The following is a 21020-nucleotide window of genomic DNA, read 5'->3' as shown; positions in this document are numbered from 1 at the left end:
TTCTGTCCTCTTTACAGGTTCTTGGGGCATCTTGGTGTCACCTGGCATTAACTGATCCTTAAAATCTTCCACAGGGACAAGCTTTAGGATTTCCAGAGATTCCAGAGTGAGGCATTTTCAAGATGAGCTCCTCTTTCCTGGTATTTAGCCCATCAAATATAACTTAAGGAGTTATTTATAGGTGAACAACACTCTACCCGGGATAAGAAGAACAGGAAACTGCACTGGGTCCCATTGAATTTGCCATAGAATTAAACAGCCGGAACACTAAAGGTCTTGACCTGGAAGAGGCAGAAGAGGAAGGTACCAGTTTTTGTGGAAAGCAGAGATATCCAGGCATAATCAAGTTTAAAGTCAAAATTGTTTACGATTTCATCTTCAAGTACCATTGCTCTCTCTCTTTTGATCCTCGCTCTACACTTTATGTCCTGGAAAAAAAAAAAAAAAATTGACCACAGGTACCATTTGCGTTGCTCCTTAGAGAAATTGTGATGAGTCAATTCCCCCGTGTCTGTGGAGTCACAAGGCTTCTGATCATGGCTGAAGCTTCTAGAACTAAGAAAGAACAACGAAAGAAGGACTGAGAGTGGAGGCAGTGAATGAGATACAAAGACACAGCGAGGCGACCTCGCTAAGGTTGTGTTAGAAGACGCACATCCGTTGGAGAGCAGGGGGAATAAGGTAGATAGCTAGGGTGGGGCTAGGCTGTGAGGGCTGGGCGAACTGGACTTTGTCCCAGAGCCCACTGGAAAGGAGAGCCTAGAGTTGAGGCAGCAGGTCCTTCCCTTTGGGGCCTCTGCCACTCTCATATCCTAGCTTTTGCTGTGGGTTTCTCTGCCTGTCCCCTTCCCAGGTGGGGAGTTCAGCTGTTCTGGACAATGAGAAGTCACTTCAGTGCCCTGGAGCCTTGCTTTGTGGTTCTAATACAGGACATTAGACCTGATTTAATTTGAAAATAATGTAGTAAGATGAAAGGAAATCCCACTTGAGCTTCTCATTTTAAAAGAGTTCAAAAAAAGTAGATGAAGGGAGCCTGAGACCTGAGCCTCAAGGAAGACCCTCTGGTTGGTGGTGGCCAGTGAGGCCAGATGTTTTTCCCATCTGTGTCTCCTTTGGCGTGGGGTTGGATGTGGGAGAGAGGCACTGAGCACACAGAGGAGCAGCCAGCATGCTGATGCCACCCATTCAGCTCATGGAAAATTCATAGCATCTAAAGTCTAAATTCCCCCCTCCCCTAAATTTGAGGGGAAACCACCTATAACCCACTGGAATACATTTTCATGGAAGGAACTTTGTTACTGTGCAAAATTTCACCCAAGATTAATTGAACTTGACATCCTGAATGTCTTTCACATGATGTACTAAGGTAGTGTTTTTGAAAAATGTCAGTATCTGATCCTTGGTGCGTGTTTTTTAGATGTCCAAATTATTCCCACTTCTCAAATTCCCTTTAAGAAACTGGAATGCAATGTGTTGCTGGGTTTTCTTTACTTCAGATGAATCCCCACCTTGCTGTAGCAATACCAAATATATTCCAAATCAACAATTCATCACATGCAAAAAAAAAAAAAAAATGGTGAAAGATCTCCAGAGTTGCTGGCCTCAGTTCAACACCAGCCATTCTCTCTTTTACGGGAAATCAGGATCACGGGCCAGCTTTACATTAAATGGAAAGTGTGCGCTACCATCTTGTGGACGAAATGCAAATAACACTAAAATACCTTCAACTCTTTGCCCTTGTCTGTGTTATAATGAACTCCTATCTCATCCTGGCTTCCCATATACACTCTGATGACCAGCCCCTGCAGTTTGGAACTTTAGCCCTACATTATCTTTTTTCAACAAATAGGTGTGCTTCAACAAGAGCTTATTGAGAAAATTTTGGAACACAAATACTAGAGCCCTGGGTCCTCCTTGTAAACTTTGGTTCTGACTCCTGCCTCTCCGATTTTTTATTTTTCAAATTGCAAAATTAAGTTGTTGATTCTTGTTATCTCATATTGGACAGATAGGTTCTTGAATGATAGTGACAGGGTTGGGTTCGCACAGTATCATGTGAAGTTGAAGGTTCTGATACCAAAATAAATTAGTTTATTAACCACTTTTTCTAACTAATGTAAAAATAGTTATTTATCTCCTGAATGACTTACACACACACACACACACACACACACACACACACAGAGAGAGTACTTATATGATACTAAAGGAATAATGTTGCAGAATCTGGAAGCATAAAGTACAGGAAACAGAATCACAGGGTCTCAGAGTGGGCAAAAAAAGGACCCTCAAGTTTCTTAATTCCAGTTGCTTTTCTAATGTTTGGATCACTTTTACAATATCCAGTTGTTCTTGGAATATATTCTTTCAGTATATAAGAAAGTTACTAGTAACAGTAACCTTGTAAAAGACAGGACTTGGGTTTTAGATCAAGGGTAGAATGCTTCCTTCTCATGCAAGATGCCCTGAGTTCAGTCCCCTTTAAAACACACACACACACACACACACTCACACACACACACATCAAAACCAAAAAACCAGGAGATTTATATATAAGTTTTCACTGATGCTGTTTTTTTTTTCTTTTTCCTGATGTTCATTTTTATTGTGACCAAAAACATTCCTGGTCTTGCATAGTTTTCTTATCTTTAAAAAAAAATATGCAGTCTTCATTTTCTCTATCTCCACTAATCTCACTATTTCTATTGCAACATTACGTATACACTAGACAAGCTATTTCAAAAGAAGTCTGCTCACTTTCACTTCCCGGGTCAATGTTGAAGCACTGGACTTTTGCAACTAGAAAAGTGCTAAAACTCCAAGAAAATTACAACAGTAACAATGACAGCACAAAACCAGGGCAGGCCTTTGTTCTGGCACTGGCTCTAGGAAGGAAAGGTGAGAACAGAAACGGTATTTGACCACACTGGCTATTCCAGTCCTCTAGATTCTAAGTCTACCCTGACTGTATTTTGAGTTTCCTTCCTCCTCAGGGATCTTTAGATTTCTTTTTCATTAAATCTTGTAGCCAAAAGTATAAATGTGGTCTCTAAGGGGAAGCCATTATTTAAAAGTTCTAAGGGTGCTTTAGAAGAAAAGTTGAATATAAATTCTGTCTTTATTAGCTGTAAAATCACCGGTGCTAAGCACTTAAAATCAGTAAGAAAATTAGTCAAATTGAGGAGGGAAAAGGAATCTTTCATAGTCCCTTGTTCTCTACAATTTGGACATAGTATTTCCAATTTCTGTACACTTATATGAGAATGATGAATTTTTGGATGCTGATACTAGCATTTTAATCATGAAATTGTTGGTGTTCATCAGAGCAGAAGGATTTGCTACATTCTTATCATTTTTGATAAATTGAAGTTATTCTAGTCTCCTTAAGAATTTACTTCCAAATTAAAAGTGGAACTCAATGAGAAAACAGGCTTAATGTCCAGAATATTTATAAACAGTTGAATTTTTAAGTACTCTTTGTTCTATATATGAAAAACATGTGCAATACAGACAAAAGATAATCTGAGAGGAAGGGCATGAGAGAAATCCCAAGGAGAAATCAGGAATAAGAAGAATGATATTTATTGAATGTCACGGACATACTAGGTAGTCTTCTAAGACTTTTCCACATACTACCTCCAATCTTTACAGCAGCCTGACCATCAGCATTTCAAGTTTGATGCATATAAGTGATTCACTCAAGCCACACCGCTAAGAGAATTAGATTTGGACTCAGTCTATGTCCTGTTTATACCATGTGTGATCCTTATTTAAAGACTCAACTGTGGTCTGCGTACGTTTTAATAAGAGAAAAGTAAATTATGTAAAGGAAAATACCCACTTAGCATTAGCATTTTGGTCAAATAGCATTTGGTCAATGAACATTTTTCCAATTAGCATTTTGGTCATCCTAAGATTGGCGCTTGGGAGAGAAGTCAAGGCTATAGTAGAGATTTTGGTATAGGCACCAGAGCTAAAGCTATGAGAAAAAGTGAGATCTCTGAGAGATGGTGGAGGAAGAATGGTGCACAAGCTTCAAGCAGGAGAATGCCCACAGGGGAATGCATGAACCTCTGATCTGTAACCAAGTCAGGAGGTAAGAGGTGGGTGCATCACCATATTCACAGATCACACACCTGCAATACAGAGAGAGAAATACACTTATTTCTTGTTCAAGGTTCCACATCAAATAAGCATCCAGCCCGGGACCATAATGGACCTTCAGACCATTGCTTTTTTGACCCACAACTTTAAAATGCCATCCTTGCTGTCTTTCCTAAGCTCATTGTTTTTCTCCCCAGCTGATGAGAACAAATAAATTCTGAAGAGAGTACTCCAGCCCAGCCTGGGCTTCCATCTCTGTTGGTCTGACAGCTTTCTGTTTCCCTAATGAAATGGCTGGATGCTGTCTTGGTTAGGTGGAAGGCAGGAGGGTCCACAGTGGGGAGAGCAGGAGTCAATATTAGTTTTCTCATTTGATTAACTCCCTTCAACAGAGCTAATGCCATAAGCAAATTATTAAAGGGCAGCAACACATCCCTTAAGAAATACTTGCCCCCTCCCTTTTCTTTTTCAGCCCATTAGTGACCAGAAGAACAGCCCTCATAAACTCAGGTCTGCCAAAGCCAAAAGAGAATGTGCATAATTGGAAAAAGGTTGAAAACAATCCTGGATAATAAATTACACTTACTCAGTTCCTTTGTCCTTCCAATTCTACATCTAGCATCACATTTCATAATGGAGCCACGGAGAAGAAGCAAATGCTGAGAGGGAGTCTGTACTTATTAGACACCAGAGAGAGGCCTCGGAGATGAGTGAAATCAGTTGTTTACTTAGATTCCACTAATTCAAAAGATGTGTCATACCGAGAGGAGGCTCAGGCTGCCTGCTTCCCTCCGGTCCAGGGCAGGGTCTCACAGCTCAACCATCATCTGTGGGGATGTTGGTGGGAGAAGCTTAACAAAAATCTCTTCTCATCAGGTGTTCTGATAACCTAAATCCCCTCCTGCAAAACCTACCTACCTGCCTTGTCTTGTTGGACTGCCTAGAGTTATAATCTTCCCTGACATTTATTGGATCTTCCCTGCGGGGAGAGAGCTATTAAACAGAAAGGACAGCCCCAAGTTAAAGAGAGATCTCCTGCTCACCAAGTGCGTTTTCTCTAACATGGGGATGCACATTCATGTATGCACACCCGCACGTGTACACATGCGCACTGGCCTCTTGTGTGGATTGAAACCAGCCGGAATCACTGTTCTGGGGGTGCCAACCCTCAGTGAGCCGTAGGGCTTGATGTGGCTCCTCCCTGTTTCCTGGGGTGGATGGTCTACACCATTGCCACTGAGGCATGAACTCAGTCATTAAGTCCTTGTCCATAAAGACACGATGGGCCTCATACTTTTCAGCCCAGGTCTCCTGGGGGAGGCAGGCAGAGGGCAGCATGTCCTCTCTGCTGACAGGTTCTCATCAGCATCCCTGGCATGCATCACCATTTCCTACCCAATATATCGTTGCCTACCCCATCCATGTGGAGTCACATGCAGTAAGGCCAGCAAGCCCAGACACGCATGCTAAAAAGTACAGAAAAAAATTTGCTCTCAAGAAACCTATTTTCTAAAAAAATGGCCCCTTCTCACTCTTTGAAATACTATATTCACTTCACACTTTTTATGACTTATTGTGCAAAAGCAGGGAATGGGGTCTGCTGTCTATGGATTGAGACTTCTGAAACCATGAACCCTAAAATAAACTTTTCCTCCCCTAAAATTGTTCTGGTTGGTCTTTTAGTCACAGCAGTGAACTGACTAAAACAGTTACCCTATCATTGATATCTTCCTAAGGGGGTAAATGATAAAATTTCCTTAGACTCAGATTCTGGAATTTACAGAGTTCAAGTTCTAGAAGTATCACCTATGGTTCTTGTTATATAAGAAACTTAAACTTCTCTTTTCCTTATCTGCAAAACTGAAACAATATCAACCTCACATGGTGGTTGTAACTTTAAATTAGAAGCCATAAACATAAAGATCATCAAGACAGGAATGTTTTACAGCCCATCATGACAGCCCCAAGTTAAAGTTTCTGAGCATGCTTTGGGAACAGTGACATAATCAGGTATCCAAGAAACTGTCAGTATCATGAGGATGTGTTTTTCTTGAGTCCCTCTCTGTTGAATTTTCCCCAGTCAGCACAGCTCCAGGTGAATTACAGTCACAACAGTGAAGCCCCCCAACTCACTCATGCCAAAGTGGTTTCTCTCACTTTTGAAGAATCTTAAGTCACTTGAATAAAATTTAAATTGTTCAGCATCCCTGACATTAAGAGTATATCCTCTGAACTCAGAGGTCAAAATCTTGGTTCCAAAACTTAATACCTGGTGGGACTGCAAATTGGTGCAACCACTATGGAAATCAGTATGGAGATTCCTCAGAAAATTGGGAATGGAACCACCATTTGACTCAGCTATCCTACTCCTTGCTTTATACCCAAAGGACTTAAAATCAGCATACTATAGTGACACAGCCACATCAGTGTTTATAGCAGCTCAATTTACAATAGCTAGACTATGGAACCAACTTAGGTGTCCCTCAATAGATGAATGGATAAAGAAAATGTGGTATATATATTCAATGAAATATTAGCTTTAAAGAAGAGTAAAATTATGGAATTTGCCAGTAAATGATTGGAGTTGGAGAATATCATGCTAAGCAAAATAAGTCAATCCCACAAAACTAAAGGCCGAATGTTTTCTCTAATATGCGGATGCTAATTCACAATATGGTGGGGTGCACTAGGGAAGAATAGTATTTCCTTAGATTAGGTAAAGGGAAGTAATGAGAGGGGAGGGGATATGGGGATAGGAAAGAATATGACTGCATAACCAATATGATTCTGCAACAAAATACTCAGAAAAATGAAAAATTATATTCCAACTATGTATGATATATCAAAGTGCATAAATGCATTCTACTGTCATGTATAACTACTTAAAACAAATAAAAAATATTAAAAAAAGAACTTAGGGCTGGTGTTGTGGCTCAGTGGTAGCGCGCTTGCCTAGCATGTGTGAGGCACTGGGTTCATTCCTCAGCACTATATAAAAATAAACAAATAAAATAAAGGTATTGTGTCCATATACAACTAAAAAATAGATTTAAAAAAAGAACTTAAGAGTCAGGTGACCTTGGACAAGTTACTTAACCTTGTGAGGTTCTATCACTCATTTGTGAACTTTGAATAATTTGAATAGTAGCTATCTCATTTAGAATTGGCTATATGAAGTGAGATGATGTTAAATCATTGCCTAGTATAAACTTAGGGCTTAGTTATATTAGTTGCACTTCACTGAAATATATTTAATGCTTATGTTCTTAGAATTCTAATTTTTTTCTTTTTTATTGGCTCTTCTTAATTGTACATGACAGTAGAATTCATTTTGATAAAATTATACAAGCATGGGATATATCTTATTCTAATTAAGACCCCATTCTTGTGGATTCACTTAGGTATTTTTATACATGCACATGGTAAAATCATTTTAGATTTATTCTACTATCTTTCTTATTCTCATCCTCCCTCCCTTCATTTTGTTCCCCATTATCTAATCTATTGAATTCTTCTTCCCCTTCCTCCCTTTTATAGTGGTCTAGCTTCCACATATCAGTGAAAACATTTGACCTTTGTTTTTTGGGGGACTGACTTATTTCACTTAGCATGGTAACCTCCAGATCTATCCATTTACCAGCAAATGTCATAAAATCATTCTTCTTTATGGCTGAGTAGTGATCTTCATTCTTGTAAAACCTGCACTTCAGGGGAGGATTCCTTTGTAATATCATCTTTCATCTTTCATAAACTTTGACTCCTTCTCCTAGACTGGAAGCTCCTGGAAGTTGATAATACTGTCATCTAAACCACTTCCTCCAAGGCCAGCAGTTGTGTCAATCTTGAACATCTGGTCTGTGCCAGGCACAGTGAAATGCAAATCTCCATCAATGAAACAAACACCAAATAGGAACCCAGACTTCCTATATGATGTCCTCATATAGTAGGGGTCATTATCCCCATTTTACAAATGACCTTGATGCTATGGAAATTATTTTCCAATGTTAGTTAGACATGCAGTCTTTCGTCTGATTTCAAAGCTCATGCCCTTTCCATATAAAGGTTAGGTTCTGGGACCCCCCAGGATGTCTGGGACAGCGCTTTCCACATCTGTAATAAATTAGTGCCCTCCCAATTTTATCATGTGTCAGAATCACCTGGAGGTCTTGACATGACCTGCTGGTTCCACAAATCTGGGACTTTCCTGAGGCTCTGCATTTCTAGCAGCTTCTCAGGTGGTATTGATGCTGCTGGTGTAGAGACCTCACTTAGAGTAGCAAGGCGTGGAGAGTTGGTTAACAGGCCAAGTGTCTAGGATCTGGCCTTCTGAAATTCTTGAGGCTGGGGATGGTTGGGGAGAGGGTGTGGCAGGAGGAGGAGATCTAGTGGAGCTGAGTAAACAACAGGAGTATTTAGTATGGGGGTGGTCATAGCTTGGGACCGCTTGCTTTTATCGATTTCTCTTAAATTCTATGGCCCCGGCTATTCCTCCAGTTCCCCTGATGATTAGAATCACCTGGGTACTTGAAAACCATATGGATTCCTTAAACCCTGTCCCAGGAGGGGACCAATAAATGCGTCATTTTACAAGTACTTCAGGTGACTCAGTACCAGAGAAGTTTGGAAAACACTGGAAGGGCAAGAGAAATGGAATTGAGAGTAGATCAAGGGTAGGGCTCATTCTTAAATACCAAGAGGTTTGCAAAGGTTAAAAGAGTGAGAAAAACACCTCAGCAAGGGACAGGAGCAAGGCCTGAAGACTGGTTCTGCATTTTATCAGATTCAGTTTGAGGACTACTGAATTTTGTTTGAAATCCTGTATAAATGCGTTCTGTGTTGTTCATCTAAAAATGCTCTAATAAAAGATTTTTAAAATATTGGTTCTATATGTGAGTAACACCAATGGCACCTATAACTAAAAGTTTGCATTCTATAATAAACTTAAACAATGGCTGTGCTCCCAACTGCTGTGTCAGAGCAGCTAAAGTTGAAAAGGAGGACATCAAGGGGTACTGAACATGCAAAAAAAGAAGAGAAATTAAATTGTTACCACCATCTTAGACAAATATCTATCTATATGGAAATACATACCTGGTATCTATCCACATGGAAATACACTCTTTCCACAACCCAAGAATTTTTCTTATATGTAGAGATCAAAAAGAAATCCATGCATTTCTAAGAGCACCTAAAGCCTGAACAAGAATTTCATAGCAGCATTATGTGGAATGGCCCCAAATTGGAAGTAAATCAGATTTTTATCAGTACCATCACGCAGAAACTGTATTATATTTGAGTGACGGAATGTTATGCAGTGGTGAAACGAATCACTATTGCAACAAGTCGATGTGAAAGAATATGTAGCATGTGTTTCCTCTCACCTGAAGTTCACAAACAGACAAAACTGGTCTGTGGTGTTAAAAATCAAGACGTAGCTGTTTTTAGAGAGGCTAATGCCTGGAAGTGAGCATGACAGAGCAAATTCTGGAGTACTGATAATATTCTATTCCTTACACTGGGTGTTGATAATATGCATAGGTCTATTTTGTGATAATTTATTTAGTAATCACTTAATAAATATCCATTCTTTTCAATAAAAATATTTAATTTCAAGAAAACACACATAGGCATGCATGATCTCTCTCTCTCTCGCTCTCACACACACACACACACACACACACACTCACACACACACACACATTATTCTAAAAGGAAGCGAGAATGCCATAGTCACAGATATTTCTAGGCTACCTTGACATTGGCTCTTTTTCCCCAAGACTCATCTCTGAGCAATGATTGGCACCTGGGGATTTGTTTTTCTCCAATCAAATGTTATAAAATTAATATTTGGTAAATAGATACCACCCTGATTCTTCCCAAATCACATATTTCTATAGAAGATAATCCTTGGGCCGGCGTGATGGCACACACCAGTAATCCCAGTGGCTTGGGAGGCTAAGGCAGGAGGATCTCAAGTTCAAATCCAGCCTCAGCAATTTAGTAAGACCCCATATCTAAATAAAAAATTTAAAAAGGCTGGAGATGTGACACAGTGGTTAAGTAGCCCTGAGCTCAATCTCTGGTACAAAAACAAAAATTTAAAAAAAAAACACACAAAGATAACCCTTAAACTACATCATATTCCCTTTGGAGAGATACTGAAGCATCATTCAACTCTGTGGATATAATTCCACAGAGGAATTACAGTCAAGACCCATTGCTTTTGGAAAAAAACCCTAACCAGTTTCTTGGGAAGGCCTGATCTATCTGTGACCAACATGGTGAGCTGGTGATCACGTTTCCCCTGTCCATCTATCTACTACTTCCCCACAAATATATATGTGTCTGTTTGTTTTAGCTTTTGTGACCAATCTTGCAAAATCCATGTCCCATGGCTCCTGAGGAGTGAGTTTTGCTTTTTCCTGATTACCCTGCTGGCTCTTAGTCCTGGCTTCCTCTCTAGGCCAAAGGCATTGGTGGTCTTTGAGAAACCTGAGAAGGTCATAAATAAGGGATCATCTCCCCAAAGTGACTTTGGAGCCTCAAGCTAAAATCCTCCTTGGAGCCTTGTCCTCTGCTAGTTGAGAAGAGATGGTATCATGTGAGCTGAGGCAAGAGGCTGGGGGGATTCTGAAAGGATGCAAACACAAATGGTATCCTCAAAGCAAAAGACCAATTTCAATAAATCAGCTAAGAGGTACCAATAAAGGCCCAATATGCAAATAACTATAATCAAAAGAAATAAAGAATGAAAATGTACATGTCATTTGCCTCACTTTTAGGAGATCTGCTCCTGTACATCAATTTTTACAGGAAAGCTCGAAAACTGACAGTCTTCAGGCTAATGTAGCCCACAGATAGATTTGCTTTGATTTCTATCATGTTTTAAAATTCAGGACCTTCACCCTAACATCCATGCTTACAGTTTCTCTTTAGAAACGTAAAGATCTGGGTGGTGTCTTCTTACATGAACAATTTTCTAGAGCTCCCCCACTTCCTATTGACTTCCATCAGAATGGCCTCACTCATTTCTATTGCTTGTGTGACTGCTTGAGGAATTTCGTGTTTCCTGCCCCATTGTGAAAGTGTCTCTCTTCATAGGCATATTCAATGAAAGGGCACTTGCCCCAGCCGTGGGCTCTGGTGATGGGACGGGCGTGGGCAGCCGTCTTTTCCATGAGGTTACTTCTCAGCTGTGGCTTCCTGCACCAGGCATGATAGCTGCTTCAAAGATGGCCCATCCAGAAGCTTGCCAGGGACTTGTGGCCTGGCAAAGAAAAGTGATCAATGGTAACATTCTTTGCTCAGAATTTTGGAATGATAAAACTGAGCAACTGCTTCCAGCTCGCGAGGGGGAAAATTGCAGAGACTGAGAAATGCACTTAGCACCACAGTAAGCCAAAGCCCCGTGTGAGCCAAATTGTGGTGGAGAAAGTCTACAGAGGGAAGAATGTGGATTGCATGCACCAAAAGAGGCAGCGATAAGATGCCAGATGTCCTCAGAGGCTGAGGGTGTAGACTGGTCCTCTTGATTGTGTTCTCAATTCTACTTGTGGCGAAACCTGCTGCACCTGCTTGCAGATCCTCAAGTTTCTAGTAATTCCAGTAGTGCTACTTTCACCTTTCTTAGGAAAATAATACTCCCGGTTCCCCTAGGGAACCATCCCACCAGATAGAAAGGCTACCTGAGAATAAAGCCCATGCACCAGGGGAGGTAACACCCACACCCTAAATATTTCAGATATTTTCTATTTTTCTGGAAATGATTTTTACTCTTGAAGGTTCTCTAAGCCTTCATTCAGCCTATTCGACTATAATAAGGTATAATGGAGGAAAATCAATAATCATGAAAATACTTTCAATAAGCATTTATTGAGTACTATCTGTTTACAGTCCACCATGGTAAGGACTGAGAAGAAAACAATGATGTCCACCATCCCTACACCCCACAGAGGTTATGATCTAATGGTGAAGACAGGAAACATCCATGAATTGCTAGAATATGACAACAGAATGAAATAAACACTACAGTAAATACTTTCAGATCCTCAGAGCCCTTAGGAAAAAGAAGAGAGAAAAAAATAATGGTTCTCTTGGGGGGTGGGGGGTGGAGCTTGGTAATCTGACTTCCTGTCAAATAAGAAGGGGCGGTGACAAATGGAGAAGAATTTACCAGGAGAGACTGACATGGGGACAATGTTGAAGGACATGAGGGAGGAGACAGAAGAAGGAACACCAGGGGACTAGAAGCAAAGCAGGACAGAGAAAGCAGTCCCCTCTACAGGGGCCTGGAGCACCACGGGACAGCATCCACTGCCCTGCAGTAGCACCAATACAGGGAGTCATGAAGGGTCAGAGGAGGAAGAGTCACCATGGATTTCGTATCTTTCCCAGGCAGCCTCACCTTCAGTGGGATTCCGCAGCTTTTTTCCCTCCCCAGAATTTGGGAAAGGGTGAGAGGCAGCAGAACCCCCCCCCCCAGGTGAAAGGAGCCATGGAAGGAGCCCCTCCCAAGGGCAGTCTCCCCGTGTGGGGACACGGGAGGGAGCAGACCAACCTCTCTGGATTGATAGTTCCCATAGAGAGTGATGGAAAAACACTGTTGATAAGGCAGCGTCTGGAGCCAGCCTGTGGAGGCCTGGGATTTCAGGACAAAGGGTTTGGACTTGGTCCTGGAGGCAGTGGGAGCCAGAGACGATGAAAGAGTTCCTCATTCACTGAAGAAAAGCAATCGCGCAGCTCATTTTTCTCCTTAGGAAACAACCATAGAATTTAGTTTTCAAGACACCCCCAACTCAGGGAAATGCATATGCCAGCCCCTGCATGGTCCCCCGGGAGAGTTCACGAGTTCAGACTCAGAGCACAAGATGTGTTTTACTTGGCATTGAAGCACGTCTCTGGGTGATGCATGTCTTCAAATGGGGCAGGCCGACATGATTAAACATATTATATCAGTTATTCTGAGTCTCTGATGGTGCCCCCCGACACTGTTTAGTCTCACACCCCTCCACGCCTGGATATCCAGAGTAAAATGACTAAGAGACAGGTCGCATACTTTCTTAATAGCATCTGCATGATGCAGATTCACAGAGTAAGGGCTTTGCAGGAATCGAACTACTGCTTTTCTCAAAAGCTGAGTCTCACATGGTCTCCAGGAGTGTGTGGAACACCTCACAGGGGGTCTAGCATATTGGGAGTAATGCTATGGTATACATGGCTTTTAAGGGGAACTTTTGATTTTTTTCTTCTCCTATCCTTCTTTCCCCCTGCCTTTCCACTATGTATTTCTCCATTTCTCTTTCCCCTTTTTTTTTCTGTTTAGATTTTCTGTTCAGTCCAGTCTTGTCTTCTCCCCCCACTCCCATCCCCTCTTTCTCCTTTCTATCTTCTTGTAGCTTTCTTTTTCTCTACAGGAACTGAGAAAGACAAGGGTGTGTGGGCGGCCATGGCGCCCCTCCAAGGAAAGTGTGAGGCTTTGGGCAAAATAGACTCTCATTTCTTCCAAACATAGGTCTAATCTGAACGGTCTCCAGGCTCTGCTCTCCAATCCAACTTCAGTGGTTTCAGTTGGACTCCAAGAGAAGAGACCCCAGGGATGCTGCGTCCTTAGTCTGGTCTTGGAGAAAAGCAGCTTTCTGTGGACCTACTTGTTCTCAAAGATTGGGGCACCCACGTTCCCTTTCCTCAAGCCACCAGAGCCCAAGAGAGGCAAAGCAATGCAAAGCCTGGCTCAGGAGAAGCAGGACTTCATTAACGGTTTGATTTATCCCCAAATGATCTATTGTTATGCATCAAACATGTTTTCCCTACAAACCAGTTGGCAGGGAACACACAGATAAATTACTACAAGATGTAACCAGACAAGCTGTTCAAAAGGAAAACGGTTCTGTGTGTGTGGAGCTCAGGAGAGAACATCTATAAACATGTGTTGGGAAATCAATTTGGTATAAATTGGCTGGAAGAAATGGGTTGCTGCCCCCAAACTGCCAGCTTGCTGTGATATCTGACAGTTCTTTTGAGGTCACTGTCCACTGTTTCAGTAGTGAGGATGGAAAAGCAAGGATATTAATTTCTCTGGGGTGTCTTCAAAGAAAGACAATGCCAGGTTATCTGAGGGCAATTGCAAAATCTCTGCATAGGCAAATGTGATCGTAGCCAAGCTTGTTTGCTGGAGAGAATGGGTTAGAGAAATTTCACTGGCATATAACAACATGTAAATGATGCTAAAACAGGTAGCAAAAGAAGGAAGTAACAGAACACTAGAGCACTGTAGCATACAGCTTGGTATGGAAGTAACCAACCTGGATGTAACATCAGGCAGAAAGAACTATAAATCCCCAATGGAAAGTTTTTGAACTCTTTTGAGATTTTTATGCTCTTTTATAAAGGGATAGGTAGACTTGCTTTGACAAGGTTGTAAGACTCATATAACACATGCCACTTGTCCTATAATTCACTATGGCCAATCAACAGACAGACTGATTAAATTAAAATTAATTAGATTAAAGTAGATGGAGTCTATTTTCATGGACTAGTCAATCACATAGCCACATTTCACATGCTCAATAGACACATGGGGCTTGTGGCTAACATTTGGGTGCACAAATATAGAACCTCCCCGACACTGGAAAGTTCTATGGAACAGTGCTAACTTAGAATATGCCAGACACAAAGTAGACCTTTACACATAATTGTTTTCCTGTTTTGAACATTTTCCCACATAGTGCTTGATTAGAGAGCTAATTGTCAAAGTCAGAATGCTCTTTCACAGCCTCCTGATAAGACAGACTATTTAGTGCTCTAAACCTGGCTGACATCTACCAAGCATGGGGATTGCTGGAAATTGGAGAGGGTACAAAATAGAGAATCTCTTGGTCTTTGGTTGAGATAAGTATGAGAGATCTTGACTCAAGTCACAAAGGTATCTCAACAGAGATGACAATCAAAGTAGAAACAAAATGGAAATCAGCAAAGGAAAAAAAAAACTCTATAAGAACAGCCACCAAAATATTCTTGCTGCTTTAAGCCCGATGAGTGGATTCTAAATGGGCTTCTGCTAACATGCTTATAAACCTTCTAATGTTTCATTTAACTGCCTTGGAAAAATCCCAGGGTAGATGAAAACTTCCCCCAAGATATGTAGCTGGACCTTAAGAAACTTTCTCAAGGTCAAAGACGAATTATTCCAAAGTTGCTTTCATTTGGTTGAGGACCATCTTGACTTTCTGGGGTGAATCCAACACATCTATGCTGCTACTGATCAGATCGTAGCCTGCAGAGAAGGTCCTCTTGATCTTCGTTTCCTGGCAGGAAAAAAAGAAGACGGCCCAAGGTAAGATTGCCTTCTATAGGCAGAAGAAAAGAACAAAAGGAATAGGTACATCTGCTGAGTGCTTATTGTGCACACTTTTCTGATCATGATATCCTGGTCATATGATTTAGTCTTTACCATAACTGTACAAAGGAAGAACTATCAACATCTCCATTTTACAGAGGAAGAATTGAAGCCATGAATGGTTAAAAACTCATTCAAGGTCACAAGCTAGTAAATCGTGGAGCCAGGACCTGACCCTGAGTGGTCCAGCAAAAGTTTGAGTTCTTAACCACTGTGCTCTGAAGCCTGTCAGGGTAAGTAATCTCTCTGTGGCTTCCTTATTTAAGTTTCCAAAAATAATGAATTTTTTAATGATGTTTGGGGTTTTCCTTTTGCAATTTTTCTGGTCACCATAGAGAAACAAACTTAAGTATTAAAATAATAACAACAACAACAACAACATTAAAAATAATGACTGAAACAGTTTTCCATAGATACGTCTTATTATAGATTTATGTAAACAATCATTTTGTAATAAATGAGAATAACAAATGCCAATGAGATGGTGAAAACATTTTATCTTTGAATTTGTGTGCGATAGTTTGTAATTTCTGTGCCATAGTTTGGACCTGGGAATTTCCCCCAAGACCCATGTGTTAAAGGCTTGGTCCTAGGCCCACAGCAGTAGTGGGGGGGGGTGGTGGTGGTACAGCCTAAAGGGGTGGGGCCTAGTGGGAGAATTTAAGTAATTGGGGGTGTGTCTTTGAAGGAGATAATGGGATCCTAGATCCTCCCCTTTCCTCTCTTTCATGTCCTGGCCATAAGATCAACAGTTTCACCACATGCTCCTGCCATGATGTGCTGTTTCACCATGGGCCTCCAAAATAATGAACCTCCAAAATTGTGAGCCAAAAGAACTCTATCATCTTTTAAAACTGATTATCTCAGGATTTTGTTACAGTCATGAGAAGCTGACTAACAATGTGGACCCATTTTGTCATTAACACTTGAAGAAAGTGTCAAGTGACAAATGGGGACTTAGATGGGGAGGAACGGTCCTGAAACCAAGACCTGTAGACCAACTGCTTGTTTTTGTAAATAAATTTTTACTGGGGCATGAGCACACCCAATCATCTATAGATTGTCTGTGACTATTTTTCCATCACAATAATAGAGTTGAGTAGTGACAAGCCAAATGGACCACAAAGCTGGAAATGTTTACCATCTGATCCTTATAAAAAGTAGTTACTAACTCCTCACTTAGAGGACAGTGAGAAAACAGAACTGTGTTCTCATAGTGGGTCTTGACTGATACCCACCAATTTCAGATGACTGAAAATGTCAGATTTCAAGGGTAGTGCCAGTATAACCCCCAAACTGTAAATAAGGGGAGTTTGCAGATCAAATGACAAATTTTTATAATAAAGCTTTGTCACAGTTCTGAATTTGAAAGTCAAAAGCAACCCCCAAATAAGACGGAATGAGAAGATGCTCCAACCCTCGGTCCATTTCTGAGAGTTTAATCCTAAGCAATTATCAGTAGTGTTCTCGTTGTTGTCTCATTTGCAAGCATTTCACCATCTCTACCTGTGTTTGTTGAGGGCAGAAGCTCTGCCTTTGTTGGTCTGGTGCTCAGCCCAGGGATTGGGGGAGAGTGGGCACCTAGTGAGGCTGAATGAAGAGCCATGTGGCACAGGGTTAAAGAATCCACATCTAGGAGGGTGAGGGGAGCAGCCACAGGACAGGGGAGTTGGGTAGAGGGCTGTCTCAAAGACTAGGAGAGTCAGCAATGAAAGGTCACAGGGTCACTACTGAACCAAAATGCAGATACATTCTAGATTGAGCTATGAAGTCAGGGCTGACGTGGACTGATCACCCATTATGTTCTAGAAACCATCTCAGCTCCTTGTAAACATTTATTTTATTTAATATTCACAAAGACTCAAGGAAAAAGACTATTTCCTAAAGCACAGGACAGTTTTCTTATCCCAGGGTATTCAGCAGAAAATAGTAGGTTTTAAGTTCCAGTCTGAACCCAGAGATAAAACTTGCCATGACTACACTATACAGTTCTCCATGGCAGCATCCATAACCTCTCCCTCCTCTGTGGTTTTAAGCAATTCCATGGGAAGCTACTTCCACTTTTCTGGTGAGAACCTATGGCCCCAAACTAGTTTGTTATATAGCTCTGATTTGTCTTATAGACAATCTCATGGCAACTGGACTCCAACGTATATCATGTAACAGGGATAGACATGTCATACTCTACTATATATGTATTCTTAGCGCTTGTTAAGAATTTTTTTTTTTCATAATGGTTTTTAATGTAATTAGAAATACATTATTTCAAATATTGAGATACTAGAAAAACTTTAAGTGTAAGTCCTTTCTAGTCATATGCCTGTCTGAAGTCCAACAACATCAGCCTCATCTGGGAGCTTGTTGGAAACATACAATCCATGGTCTTGGGTACCATTCTAGAATGACCAAATCCTAATCTGCATTTTAACAATATGACCAGGTGATTCCTATGCACTTTAAAGTCTGAGAAGTATTGATTCTGTCATTGTAATATCATTATCAATGACTCCCCAGAAGAGAGAAAATTTGGATACCTCTGGCTAGGTTTAATGAAAGAGACTGAAGAAAGCTTGATGTATTGGGGGTAAAGATGATTCCTCTCCTTGGACCCTCTTCACCTGGGTAACTACTACTCACCTTTCGTGTCTTAGTCTAAACCTTACATTTCTTCCCTCCAGGAAGTATGTGTTGGTTGAGTGGGTGTCCCTCCTATAAAACCTGCTGAACTTCTACCTGCAACTATTATCATTTCCTGTATACTTTCTTCTCTGTCCCATTTGACTCAAACTTTCACGGTAAAAACACTGCCTTGCTCAACACGAACAGCAGCAGCAGCAATCAACGCACATTGCAAACTGACGATGAAGCCATCACCATGCATGTGTTACCTTGGTCGAAACTCATCACAACCCTGCTATCATCTCCATTTTACAGGTAATGATTTGAGCCTTATGAAATTAATTGACTTGCTCCATGTCACATTGCTTGGGAGTCCTTAATGCCATATTCAGTTCTTGGAACATGGGGTGCTCATCAAGGTCTGCTAAGTTGAAGAAGAGACACATGAGCTGCTCCCCTCTTTGGTCTGCCCCTGCCTTCTCCACTGGGATCAGAGAGCCTCAGTGAGATTCCCTCCCCCTGCTCTCTACCCTCACTACATAGTTCTGGGAGCTCAGCCCTCACGTCTTTCAAGTTTTCAGCCAGAAAATAAACTGACTGAATGTCCTGATCTTCCTATGCCTGGATGCTAACAACTTCCAAATCAAAGACTCATATCCTGGCTTGTTTGACAGAGTCTACTTAAAGAAAAAAATGAAATGAGAGAGAACAGACCATGTGTGTAATATTTTCCAAAGTGTATACTTCCAGCTTGCAGGCTCCAGCTCTGTCTCCCAACCTGCAGGGGAGAACACAGCAGGGCATGGGATTGCTGCAGAACTCCTTAAATCCTTAGCCGTGTCATACATTTTCTGGAAAGGGAAATGAACACACTTCTCCACTCCTGAATGGACTACTGGACTGTATTACTGTCATGACACATTAAATGTGAGCTCACTTAAAATTATTATCAAACCCATTTTCCATCCTCTAACTCAAATAACAAAAACAGAAGCACTATTACATTTTGTGGGGTCCAGTGGGGATTTCTGAAGTTATTGCTAGCAATAAAAATTCTAAGTATATATATATTTACTGGGCGGTGTGTTGCAGATGTAGATTGTCTCATTTGATTCTCCATCAACCCTTTGAGGTAGGTATTACTATTTCCAGTTTATACAGGAAGATTATATTTTTAAAAATAGGTCAAGAGCCAGCAGCAGATAATGTATACTAAAGTTCCAGGCTATAGCTCCACATGCATCATCTCCTGAAATCCTCACACTCAGGGAAGCTGGGAGTGCTAATGTTACCCTGACTCTAAAGAGGAAACCGCAGGTCTTGCTGAGTACGTAACTTGCCCAAGACGAGACTGTTACCCAAGATGCACACAGGGCTTGAATCCCAAGTTTGGGTGATCCCCAAACCCAACTTCATAACACTATCTTATTCAGAGGTTGATCATCTACATGTACAAAACTATCAAAATACTATTTAAAGTCCTAAAAGCATCTAAATTAATAAATATAAACATTTTAAAATTTTAAATAAATATGGAAATATTACAAACATACCAATATTTCCTGCTTAATAGTGTAAGAGGACTGAGCTACTAGGGTGTTCTCAGCCATCCCTCTCTAGGCTGCCTGACAAGTTTTTCAGGGGGCAAGTGTTTGGGTCAGAGCCAGGAACGTTGAATCAGCTCTAACTCTACTGCTAGAATTACTGAGGTCCTTCTGGCATTGTAGAGTTTCTTAAACATAGCTGGTCAAATTGGGGTCTTAGACCAATGGAACCAGACTCCTCAGAGATGGGGAGGGGGAACTACATCCAGTGATTCCTACACAGTTCCATTTTGGATAGAGAAGTGGTTTTCCAACTTAGCTGCAATGTTAGCCACCTGGAGGATCTTTAAAATTCCTGACACCTCTACCCTGTCCCCACAGTGTCTGATTTAATGACTCAGAAGAGAGGCTGGGTAGGGAGAGTTTTGAAAACTCTTCAGGTGATTCCAGTATTCAGCCAAGTTGGAGACAGAGGTTTAGAGGATGGTCCCCAAATGCCAGTCCGCAGTTCAGCTGTGTCAGAAGGGCCAGGCGGGTTTTTCAAGAAATCTCTATATCAGACCTAATGTGCCAGAATTTCTAAGGGTGAAGGCTGAGAATGGATACTAGAAGAAAATTCTTCTGGCACTTAAAATAAAACATGGGAGCATCTGGTGATTTTTGAACCCATGCAGGTTTGGGAAGCCCCGACTTGGATTGGGGCATCCCGGTCATTAATTTGGTTTAATTTGAGATGGAGTCTGAGATTCTACATTTCTAACAAGCTCCAAACAAGCTGTTGTTTGTCAGAGAAACACACAGCAATTAACCAGAGTTCAGGGGATGGAACGAAAGAGTGGATACCCTTTCTCTGAAACCTACCAAAGGCTGTACCTGAAATCTATTGGCATTCAGGGATCTGATTTACACGCGTCCCTGTCCCCTTACCCAGTATCACTTTTCTTTGGGGGATGAGTTGGGTCCTTGTCATCTCTGTATCCCTACCATCTAAGCACAGGACTTAGAGATGTTAAAAACACATAAATAGAATAGAATTTGAATTGACTGGATACCATGATGTCCTTGGAGTCCAAGCTGCGGAGCCAACTGAAGGTGAGACATTGCTATAATGGGAGCCTTTGGTCACTTCCACTCATAAATTCCAATTGCTTGGGGTCCAGTGCAGAGCTGTGTGTTACCAAAGCCCACTCTGTAGGGGGTAAGTCAAAGCAGGCCTCTGGAATATTAATAATTCTGCACAGTGATCACAGCTATGACATTTACAGAGCCATGGAGTACAGGAGACAGCCTGAGGTTGCTCACAGCTCTAGACTCCAAGGACTTATCTCTGCTCCAAATGGAGCATGTATATGGCCCAA

General features: G+C 41.3%; 1 long non-coding RNA gene across 2 annotated transcripts in view; it reads left to right on the top strand.

Annotated features, from left to right (window-relative positions):
* The window catches only part of LOC139705173 (uncharacterized), a 413615-nt gene extending 399830 nt beyond the window's left edge, over positions 1-13785 (top strand). For both annotated transcript variants that reach the window (XR_011707043.1, XR_011707044.1), the window contains one exon: positions 13616-13785. This is a non-coding gene — a long non-coding RNA (uncharacterized lncRNA). The remainder of the gene's footprint in view (positions 1-13615) is intronic.
* The last annotated feature ends 7235 nt before the right edge of the window (positions 13786-21020 follow it).

This window comes from Marmota flaviventris, chromosome 3 (genome assembly GCF_047511675.1).
Source record: "Marmota flaviventris isolate mMarFla1 chromosome 3, mMarFla1.hap1, whole genome shotgun sequence".
NCBI lineage: Eukaryota > Metazoa > Chordata > Mammalia > Rodentia > Sciuridae > Marmota > Marmota flaviventris.
The sequence above is the reverse complement of the archived record's forward strand: the minus strand, read 5'-3'. Positions and strand labels throughout refer to the sequence as shown.